General features: G+C 39.4%; 1 long non-coding RNA gene across 1 annotated transcript; it reads left to right on the top strand.

The window, feature by feature from the left end:
• The first annotated feature begins 1,879 nt into the window (after positions 1-1,879).
• Positions 1,880-8,442, top strand: LOC113920807. The gene is made up of 3 exons (XR_003519377.1): positions 1,880-2,064; positions 5,130-5,324; positions 8,147-8,442. It is a non-coding gene; the product is annotated as an uncharacterized LOC113920807 (long non-coding RNA).
• The last annotated feature ends 3,246 nt before the right edge of the window (positions 8,443-11,688 follow it).

Here is an 11,688-nt window from a genome sequence, read left to right as displayed (position 1 = left end):
GAAATCTCAAATTTGCATTGGCTGAGAAGTGTGGGTAGAATGGGCTCCCCTTTGGCACCTGGTGTCCATAGTGGGGGCAGTCTTGTATGAGACTAAGCCTTTCTTCTGTGGGGTCTTCTCTAACTGTGGGTTGTTAGTGTCAGAATTGATTTTAATCGTTGAACACGCAGTTGGTGTCAGAGTACTGGCTGGTCTTGGAGGAAACCACACAACTGCTTGTTTAAGAAGTCTGGGTTTCACAAAAGGACAAGATCCTGAAGTAGTGAAGGCAAATATAGGATCAAGGGATACGTGTATAAGCCAGTGATACTACATACTGTGTATCCTTTTCAAAGGACTTTTATAGGTATTGTTTACTTGATCCCCATGAAAGTCCTCTAAGGCAGGGGGAGATGACATTACTATTCCCAGATTACAAAACAGAAACAAGAGGTCCCAGGAAGTAAACTTCATCAAAGCCACATAACTATTAGACAGTGAAACTGGACTATCAATCCTAATCTGCAGATGATTTCAACGTTCCCTTTGGCTCTAAAAAGTGTAAGATTTCAAAACTGTCAACTCAACTTCAAAGAAAGCCAATTTAAAATATAGAATCAGGGAGATCTAGCTCAGCACCTAGGAGTATAACTTGAAATCTTTTTTTATGACACCAAGACAATCGCCAAGTTCCTATCAGCAGAAGCAGCAGCTCCTGTGTGGGCAGACCTCAATGGGAAGAGTGTGCACAACAATGCCCACTGCTTTTGGAAAGGGTTGTGGACAAAAGTCACAGGGAGCAGAGAAGAGAGTTTAGAAAGGCATGTTGCCCAGACACCCTGCCACATGGGGAAAAACAGGAAGAAAAAGAAAAATCATGGAGCCAAAATTGCTTTTAATAATGTAAAGGGCTGCGGTGCCTGGGGGGCTCAGTCGGTTAAGTGTCTGACTCTTGATGTCCACTCAGGTCATGAGCTCAGGGTCATGAGATGGAGCTCCTTGGGCTCTGCTATGAGCATGGAGTCTGCTTAAAGAATCTCTCTCTCCCTCTCCCTCTGCCCCCACTCTGTCTCTCTCTCTCAAAAAAGAAAAGAAAAATGTAAAGGGCTATTACTTAGGAATAGAACATATTAAGTTTGTGTTGCTCTAGTGGACAGAACATAGATCCATTGATTCAAGTGAATATAAAAATGATTTTCTAACAACCCACAAATGTACATGAGTGAAATGAATGGCCTAAGAGTTACTGAGGCCTCTGTTCTGGGAGATATTCAAGGTGACCCTGGTTAATAAAATGGAAGAGACAATCATAGTGGCTACTTATACATTTCTTGGAAGCTTATACTACCATTGTTCCTGTATTTATATTCTGATCCTATAAAAAGTCATTGGGACTGTAGGCATTAAAAGAGATGTTTGTCTAATCATTCAAATTGGAATTTGATAAATCAAATTTAAAAATATCTTTTATAGAGTACAGCACAGTTTAAACTTCCCATTTTGGGGAGGTGACAACAGTATTTACTGAAATGACTGGTGAATTTTATTTAAAAGAAGTATACTAGTTTCTGACAACTTACCATTTATTTTGGTAAGTGGTTTAGTATTTATATATTCTGCATTATTTGTGTATTGAAGCTGAAATCTGTGGGGAAGGCAGGAGAGACAGAAGCAGTTCAAGCTTGTTTAACTTAAGTAAACACACTAAAATATAAGAATATAGTCATCAGTTCTGGATAATGGCAAAATAAGCCTTTATTCAAACATTCAGAATGCAATAAATTTCAATGTGTTACGGAATGTTTGTGTCCCCCTCAAGTTCACAGGCTAAAGCCCTCCCCACCACATAATGGCCCATTGTGACAGTATCTGGAGATGGGCCCTTTGGGAGGTGATTAGGGTGACATGGGTCAGGTGGGGCCCTCAGGATGGGAGTAGTGTCTTTAGAAGAAGAGACACTGAGACTCACCTTCTGCCTCCCCCCGCACCCAGCACACGGTAAGCAGAGGTTCTGGGTGCACACAGACACCTCACCAGGAACCAAAGCTAAAGCACCCTGACGTGGCAGTTGCAGGATCCAGAATGGTGAGAAAATAAGTTTCTGGTGTTTAAACCACCCAGTCTGTGCCATTTTGTTTTGGCAGTCCAAGCAAACTGAACTATTTTAATTTTTTTTAAGTCAAACTTGAAGCTGTTAAAGATAAACTGATGATCCATTAAAAATGCAAATGAACTTGGGGCACCTGGGTGGCTCAAGTCGGTTAAGCCTTGGACCCTTGATTTCAGCTCAGGTTGTGATCTCAGGGTCCTGAGATCAAGCCCCGCCTTGGGCTCTGTGCTCTGCTTGAGATTCTCTGTCTGCCCCCCCACTCCCCACTCTCTCAAATAAATAAAGAAATAAATAATAAATAAATAAATAAAATATGTTTTTAAAAAAATGCAAATGAATGTAAAGTACTAGAAGAAATCTCAAGCACAGAGTGTCATCCTCTACTGGGAACTGCAAACTCAGTTGCCCCAAGGGCCAGGCAGGGTCCACAGCAAGGAAGGGAGAGAGTGATAGACTCATCATTGCCAATGTGTTCTGAAGCATCTCACTGTAGCATCATTCATTCTATTAGGCTCAAAAACAATTCTATTGGGATTTCTTTTTCTCATTCATAAAACTGCATCATGCATCCTTTCCATCCACTGTGTACAGCTGTCTTAGTCTATTTTTCATATCTTCCCTTTGGACAGAGACATGGCCACAAGAAATATTTCACTTTTCTCCTAACTATAAGAAAAACAACAGCACAAGTCAATAACTGAAAATGTTATATGGTCAATGTCAGCCCAGGGAGCAGAGAGGTGGAGAGAACATGCCCAGTCTCAGAAAGATGCCTCTGCACATGGCATCACCATTGGGAGCACATGGACCAGAACTGGGAAAATTTACAATTTTTAAAGAGAGTCTGGAAATCCAGATTTTTATGTAAAATCACCTGCTCTTTTAACTGAAACACCTAATTCAACTAAAACAATAACCATACTATGTGGACCCCACAGTGCTGTCAAAAATCGAAGCCTTATCATTTAGACCTTGAATTTGGTTGGACCAACATCACAGAAATTGTCTGTTAGTATTGTAAGAACAAATAAAAGCCAGAGAGACCAACAATAGGATTGTTGTTAAACCCTTGTTTGACTTGTTGATGGGTCTGTGGAATTCCTTAATCAGGCACTTATAACAGAATAAATAATGCATGTTTCTGGACCCTTTTTTAGTTTGGTTGAATGAGGATGGCATTACATGAATTCTTATACCATTATGTTCCTATAATCTCAGGCATAAATAGATCTCAGTTTCAAATGTACTGCATATCATTTGATTAAAATAAGACAGCCATTCCTCAAGGAAATTTCCAACAATTACCCAGGAAAGCCTCGTCTTAGCATGCTGACACTTGTAAAGTAAAACTTAGCTGTTTCGTGGAAGCCCTGCTTTCGTCTAGCCACACTGCCCTGCCCAGATTTCTCCTTCTTGGAGTGCTCTCCTCAGCACCATGAGCCGCAAATCATCTTGTCTTCAGTTTTTAGTTTCCTTAATGCCACTGGTTTATAAAATACAAATGATGGAAAGACCATCTATTGAGTCACTGAATGCTATATTTTTAAGGCATCAGGTTATAACAGATGTATATAATTGGGCCCATTTATTCTTTATAATAAATTACTCTTAACTAAAGAACATAGACACATACAAAATGATGGTTAAAATAAATCTCTGTTGTAATTCTATGAAGTCCCCCTAAAACAAATTTAAGAAGTGCAAAGAACATTACTGAAAAGAAAATGTATTGGTTTTGAACAATATTTTTTTTAAAAAAGGCAGGATCATGAGATCGATATACACAAATCGAAAGAACACACCAAGTACATTATTTTAACTCTGTAACTAATGAGCGGACTAGGAAGATGCTACAGTTGGTGAGAAGTGGAATTCAAAACATGAAGCACACACATATCAGTCAAAGGGAGCAGAATCTGCCACCTCAAAATATACCTCTTGGGCATACTGATTTTTTTTTTTAGGCTGATTATTTTTGAGACTACAGACACAGGAAAATCTCAGAAAACAGAGCAGAAGTAAGGAACATTTTTGTAAGGAATATTTACAGTTATAAGGCATATCTATAAGGATGTCTCCCTCTCTGTTTCAGGAAGAGGAGCATGCTCAGTCTCTAGAAACTCTTATCAATGGAGAAGGCACTGACTTAGATCTGCATACATCCTACCCCTATTTCCTTTGCTTCTCCTGGGTGACCTCCCATTAACACCCGTGTACCATCCCTACTCCCTGCCAAGATCTGCCTTTGTCGTTTTTTTTTTTTAACTGGGTATTTTATTTTCTTGTACTTAAACCTATAAACCAATCAGCCAAACTGGTACTATTATCATGATACATTAAAATACAAAACATCTCTCTACAAATACTAGAATAATGAACAAATTACCAGTTCTAGTAAAACATCACAAGGGACAGAGGAAATCAATGAAGCACATTATAGCTTAACCCTTCACCGTTAACAATTGAGGTTATTAACAAGAAAAGCCTCACAATCTCATAAATACAAATTATCTTTCATCACACGTCTTTGTATCTTCACTTCCTATTCTTGAGGTTAGAGTTTAGAGCCTAAAGAGATCCACATTAGGATTGTATCCAGTCAGACCTGGTGCCCCCAAGCCTGGAACAATCAGCTCCAGAACTGTGGAGAGGAATCCCTGCAGCCCCAGATCCAGTTCCAGCAAAATTCCATCAGCGATTTGGAGTCCATCTTAGAAACTTCTGGGGAAAGCCATAGTGTAATACAACAATCTGCTAAGTATTTTAGTACCCAGCAAATAATGGATTTGTTCCCAAATTACTCTGTGAACATAGAGCCTGAAGATGTGTGACGATAAGTATATTATTCAATCTCAATTTGGGCGGTGGCTGTATTACTTCTCCTAGGCTTTGTCTTTTAGGGTCCTATAGATCTCTGCCTCGATATTCTGTTTCCCATTATTATTACTGTGTCCACTGAGGGGTTACAATCGAAGTCAAAGAGGTTTCAGTAGCGTTGGCTGCTATGGACAGCATGACCTGCCTTTGTCTTTAACTGCAGGCGGTATTCAAGGTGATGACTTGGGCCATCAGGGAGTTACTCGGCTTTCCTGCTTTCCTGAATATCTCCCATGTATACTGGAGGTATACATGCTACGAAGCCACTTTGTTTTTCTCCTGTGAATCTTCCATTACAGGGGGTCCTAGCCAAGAACACAGAAGTATAGAGGGAAAAATTTTTTCCACTACCACACAGGTAAATTAGAAATGCTCAAATGAATTTACAAATGGATGGAAAACTGGCTTTTTTCATGGCAGTGGGGAGTGTCCCAGAATCAGTGTCCCTTCTAGAGACAGAATCATTTACATTTCTACGGACAGAGGTCGCTTTAATTATTATAGTCAGTTATCTGCAATTTATGTAGTTCTACCAATTCACAAAAGGACTACACAGATAACCTGGAAGATTATCCTGTAATACAAGGGAAACTGTCTTTATTTTTCCTTCCCCCATTTCTTTTTTTTTTTTTTTTTAAGATTTTATTTATTTGACAGAGAGAGGCACAGCAAGAGAGGGAACATAATCAGAGGGAGCTGCAGAGGGAGGAGCAGATCCCAGCCAAGCAGGGAGCCCAATGTGGGGCTCGATCCCAGGATGCTAGGATCATGACCTGAGCTGAAGGCAGACACCTAACGACTGAGCCACCCAGGTGCTCCTTTTCCCCCCATTTCAAAATCTTTCACTGGCAGTGTCTTTCCTGACAGTGAAGAATCTCTATGTGCCTGCAGCTGATGCCCACACTCCGTGACCTGCCAGCCTGCTGGGCCCAGTCCAGCTCAGACAGCCCCTCATGCCGACCTTCACATTAGTTTTATCTCCCTTCAAACAGGATGAACGGCGTCCATGTTACAGGATTTTATATATGTTCTTTGCTAAAACCAAATCATGGTGAAGAATCAGTGGGACAACCCCCACCCCCTCCCCCCACACCCCACACATACAGGCTCTGGAGTAGGACCCTTCAGTTCTATTCCCAGAGACAACACTCTTCTGCACTGCACCATATTACGGTGAAAGTTCAGTTACGTAGCATCTGTACACTGTCCGCAGGGGGAAAAAAAAGGATCAAAGTTTCAGATAATTCTACATTCCCTTTTTGCCAAGACCTTAAATGCTACCTGTAAGCTGAATAGAAAAGTTAGTGTGTTTTCTTTCTTTCCTTCTCTCCCTCTTTTTCTTCATTTCCTTTAATCTTTCTTTTGAAGTCCTCTAAAGCAAACCAAGAAGAGGGGAGGGATTTGGCAATAGGTCAGTTAATTTCATAAATGTAGACAAATTAGCAAGCTGAATTGTCCAGATTGACCGTTTTGACTGATTAAATTAAATCAAGGAAATGGCCAGTTCTCCACTTTACTTGGTGGTGTATGCAAATACAGCCTCAGGTGTAACTATGTTGTTCCTGCTTAGAAAATCATCACCGGGAAAAGAGGTAGGGAGGAAACAGCACACAATTCCAAACACAAACCAAGCACTAGCATCTAGTACTTTACAGTTGTCATGCCCTTTTATATTTTTAGGTTTGTTTGTACCTTTAATTTCAGCCTTTTCCTAAAAATAGAAAAAATAAATTCACTTTATGTACCAGAAGCAAAATAAGTTTTTTTTAAATCAGGAAAATGAGGTAAGTGATATTAATTTTTTTTAAAGTAAAAAGCCAGAAACAAAGTTAATCCACAAAATTTGCCTGTGAGGTCATTGTCCTTCCTAACGGGGAGCTTCAAGGTCAACCATAATTTTCAGCAGTGGAGGGAAAGTGGAAAATACTGGCAGTTTTCAAAAGCACAGTCCCTGTGTAAGAAGCAAGCCAGCTGATTTGAAATGAAAGCGATCGCCTATAAATACTAAAGAAAATAATTTTCAGAGTTCCTCTCCTAAGGAAGACACTGTGTGTGACCTAATGACTATCATCTTTAAAAACAAGTTTCTAGGGTGGTTTCTAAAAATACCCTTCCAGATAAAGCAATATCACTGCAAAGTCTGACTTAGCAAAAAGTCTTTAGGGAAAAGAGGAGAAAGGGTGGTAAATGATGTCAGATATGAAGGTCTCTGCTGACTTAACCCAGGAATCATTCTGGAACAGCTGGGGCAGCATGGGTTTTAATTTGTACCTCTTCTGTATTTTGTCTTTGTATGTCTTTGTTCAGTTTTAAACCAAGACTTAACTCTTCTGTGTTTTTTCTTAAGTGGCTGACAAAATCAGACCCTTAAGATTACCATTGTAATCTTGCATACACCGCTGTAGAGTATCTTAATGATATCATTAATATTCTGTCCTAACCACTGGAGAGAGAACATAGGTTCCAGTAGAACTGTTTGTCAATATCAACAAACAAGTTTTCTCTTTAATAAATTCCAAACTCTTTCTTCCTCCTGTTATCAAATTTGCCAAGTAACTAGTCTCCATTTCTCCACCTGCATTCATGTCCTGCTCTCCTGTCATCTGGTTTTTGTTGTCTGCGCACCACCAAACTCATCAGGAAACAGCCTCCCATGAGCAAGGTGATGGACATTTTCCTCACTGTATACTTAAATTCTCTGGTCCTTCTGATACTATCGCCAACACCTTCCCTGATCCTCCTCATTACTCTTGGCTCCCTTTCTCTCTCTCTGCTCATCCTGTGAAGGGCATCGTTCCCTGTGAATCCATCTTCAGCCCACACTTGTCTTAATGCTACCTAGTCAGCCAAGGACTTAGCATGAAACAGGGGGGCAAACTCCCACAGCTTTAAATTACTGAGGAGCGTTTATAAGGTACAATCTACAAAGGGGTAGGCAGGGGTTAGGGAAATCAACAGAGGGTAGTTGAGAACTATGAGGCTCGCAACCCCAAGAGGACCTCAATCACCCGTAGGTCTGAAGGAGTCTGGGAAAGAGAGGTTAGGGGGACTCCCAGAGGGAGCTGTGGTCTTTGACAGAGAATTATAGTCAATCTTCAGTGATTCACTGACCCAGTAGGGGGGGGGAGCTCAGGAAATAAATATGTATTCACCTTCTTTCTATCTCCTGATTTTTCCCAGTGTCTCTCATTGGCAGACTGCAAAACCCAGAGGGCAGGAGAGCCCACTGCTTTGGTCCACTCGGGCAGTGTTGTTGGGACCAGAACAGTGACAAGGGCTGATCTGAAGAACAAATAGAAGGCATGAAGCTACAATATACACTCCCTGGATGATCTCATGCATTCCTGTAATTCTGACTACAACCTATACACAGATGACCCCATACCATTAACTGCACACCAGTGGCTCCCAAAGCTGAGTGCACCTTATAATCACTTGGGAATTCTTTTTTTTTTTTATTAAAAAATAAAAACAAATAAAACCACGTCCATGTCCTATCCATAACAATTTTTATTTAGTTGATAGGAAGCTTAGCCTGGGCTTTCGTAATTTTTAAAAGTTCCCTAATGAGCAATTATTGTTGAGAACCAATTTTTGGCCTAGTATCTGTAACATGTTTCAAGACTACTTATGCAACTGCCTGCAAAAACTCTCCCCTTGATTTCCAATATGCATTGCAACTGTACAAACGAAACATGTTATTTTCCTTCAAATAGATTTCCACCATTAACCTGTTTTTGTCTTGGTCGGTACAGTACTGTGCAGCCAGATTCTCAAAATAGAAACCTAGATTCACCAACGACCTAAAAGTTGTTCGCAGTTCTCTGGAGTCATGATGGTCTTTCTTACTGTTAGCTGCACTGCCCTTTCCTTTGTATAAATAAACTCCGCCGCCGCCCTTAAAATGTGACTATCACCTCTAAGTGGTCACAACGGCTCTTTCACTACAACTCTTAAGGTGCTTTCAAATTTTTATTCAACATTTTTACCTACAAATGATGTTCCTAAAAGTATAATTAAATTTATCATGTGTTCCCCAAAGGAGTTATAAACCAAATTGTACACATTAAAAATCATTGACATTAATTCCAATTTATACTGATTGTGAAATAAATTAATTTTATAAATTTAAATTTATAAAAATACAAAGAAGATACTGTTTTTACATGTTTTAAGTTATGTGATAAGGTAATTATGTATACTATTTCTGCTTCAGGTAAAGAAAAGTTTTTACTGCTATAACTGTTGAAACGCCATTGTTCTCAGTTGTGAGATCAGAAAAAAGCAGGGAAGAGATGCTTTAAGGGCAAAAGAGCTGGGGAGTGATCCACTGGGTTCTTTCTTCTGGTTTAATCCTCACCACATCAAAACTGGTTCAAGCCTGTGGTGCATTTACCCAGCAACAGGTTTCTGAAAGAGACGACAACAGGATAGGTAGGGGAGAACACGGCAGTCCCTCTTCATTCACGCTGAAATGTTAGCCAATCATCTAATTTCCCCCAAAATCCAACACAGCACAGGAACCTTTAGATTTATCTATTTTGTAAACCAACACTTCAAAACTATAGAGTAATTAAGAACACAGATTGATGGGAAGTAGAAAATCTTGGCATTACTCTTAATTAAAAAAAAAAAAAAATACTGATCCATTTAGATGCGGCATCTAAAGTAACCAAATTCAGAGAGAAAGAAAGCAGAAGGGTAGCTGACAGGCTGAGGGGAGGAGGCAGGGGAAGCTGTTACAATGGGTAGACAGTTTCAGTTTTGCAAGATGAAAATTTCTGCCTATCTGCTGCCAAACAATGTGAATATAATTAGTACTACTGAACCGTACACTTACAAATGATTTAGATGGTAAATTTTGTGTTATGGGTTTTTTACCAAAATAATCAAACAATCTTGAACAAAAAGACATCACAGCACATGGACTCTTTCCTAAATAAACCTAAACCAGTTAAGTATATCATTCAGTGGTCAAAAATTTCTGTGATGATCTTAGTTGCTCTTTTACAAATTTTGTAAGACTACATTTTTTTTTTAATCTGAATCTCTGCGAGAGATTCCTATAGGACTTTCTAGAGTTTTCAGTGGCAGCAACTAGTTCTTGTTGATCTTGGTAACCCCAACACCTAGCACCCTGCATACTGCACAGTAGACCCTCAAAGATGTCAAGACTGAATGAATGGGTGAATGATTCAGATTTAAAACATCAATCCATATTCCTCAGAAACTTTTACAAACACAGCTATGAATGCTTGTTCATTTGACACTTTTCATAGCTATTTCAGGCCATGATGATGTGGATAGTCACTAACCACAAACCGGAGTGGGCCTGAAGGATGTTAGGTGATTATGGATCTCCCTATAATGTCATGTTTGTTTGGTTGTTTTTTGTGAAAGCAACTGTTTCTCCAGCCATACTGAACACATGCCCCAGGCATCATTCCAGGTGATTTTACACAGTCTACTTGTTAATCTAACCTTCATGTTAACCCTAAGAGGTAAGCATTCTTTTCCCAAAGAGGGAATTGAAGAACAGAGAAGAACAGAGAAGAACAGAGAAAGGTTGTCCAAGGTTACAGAACCAAAAAGTGGATGACCTTCAATTTTTTATATAAACATACTGAAAGTATAAATCAGTGTGATGAATTTTTCAAAGTAAATTCAGTGTAGTTAGAAGCAAATAAAAAAAAAAAGATAAAGTCTCACTCTCATCCTAGAAGTTTCCCTCAGACCCCTACACCATTACACTGACCCCTAAAGGTAAACCACTTCTCACTTTTATCATGGCAGTATGCTCACGCTTGTGGTTGAATTTTAAATAAATGCCCTGTATAGAGTGCAGTCTTTTGTTTCTGGCTTCAGTCACTCAAGTATGTTTGAGTTTCATCATGTTGTTGGGTGTGTAGCAAGAGTTCCTTCATTTTTATTGCCTTACAGCATTCCATTCTATCGATATACCACAATTCATCCATTCTATTGTTGATGGACATCAGGACTCTCACCCATTCAGGGCTAGCCCAAATAATGCTGTCACAGTCATTTTGCACATGTCCTGTAGTGCACGTATTTATACATTTCTGCTGTATAAATACCTTGGAGTAAAAGTATTGGGTTGTAGGACATCTTGAATTTTACTTCAAATAATTTTACTCAATTCCAGGGCTTTTGGACAACTCTGTGCATACCCTTGGGTTTTACTACAGGCCTCAGGCATAACTTAATACTTTAGCCATTTAATCATTTACAAATGCATGTAACTATCTGGTGCACGTGCATGCATGTATGAGACAGAGGGAGAGAGAAGTGATAGAGCTCATTATGTATGAAGCACATGAAAGTCCTGGGGTAGAATAACAAAACCATCCGAGCCGGTTCCTTACCTTCATGAAGCTTCACAATCCAGTAGTTTGATTCAACAAGAGGCAAAAAACAAGAACAGATTTAGCATTTCTAAAACTCCTGTCATTCAAGTCAATCGTACTAGCTTAAACAAATTGAAATGACAAAAAAAAAATTTTTTTTGAGCATGTCAGACTCCCTTACTTTTATATAAACTGAACTATTTAATCCCACTTCTGCCCTGTTGTTAAACCCAAGAGAATCTTTATGTCTGAGGTGCTTCTTAGGGTAAATTCCCCTCAATACCAAGAACTTGGGTATTACAGATTGCCAATGATTCAAGGTTTTCCATCATCTTAAAGAGATAGTGTAACATATTC

This window comes from Zalophus californianus, chromosome 3 (assembly GCF_009762305.2).
Source record: "Zalophus californianus isolate mZalCal1 chromosome 3, mZalCal1.pri.v2, whole genome shotgun sequence".
NCBI classification, from domain to species: Eukaryota; Metazoa; Chordata; class Mammalia; order Carnivora; family Otariidae; genus Zalophus; species Zalophus californianus.
The sequence above is the reverse complement of the archived record's forward strand: the minus strand, read 5'-3'. Positions and strand labels throughout refer to the sequence as shown.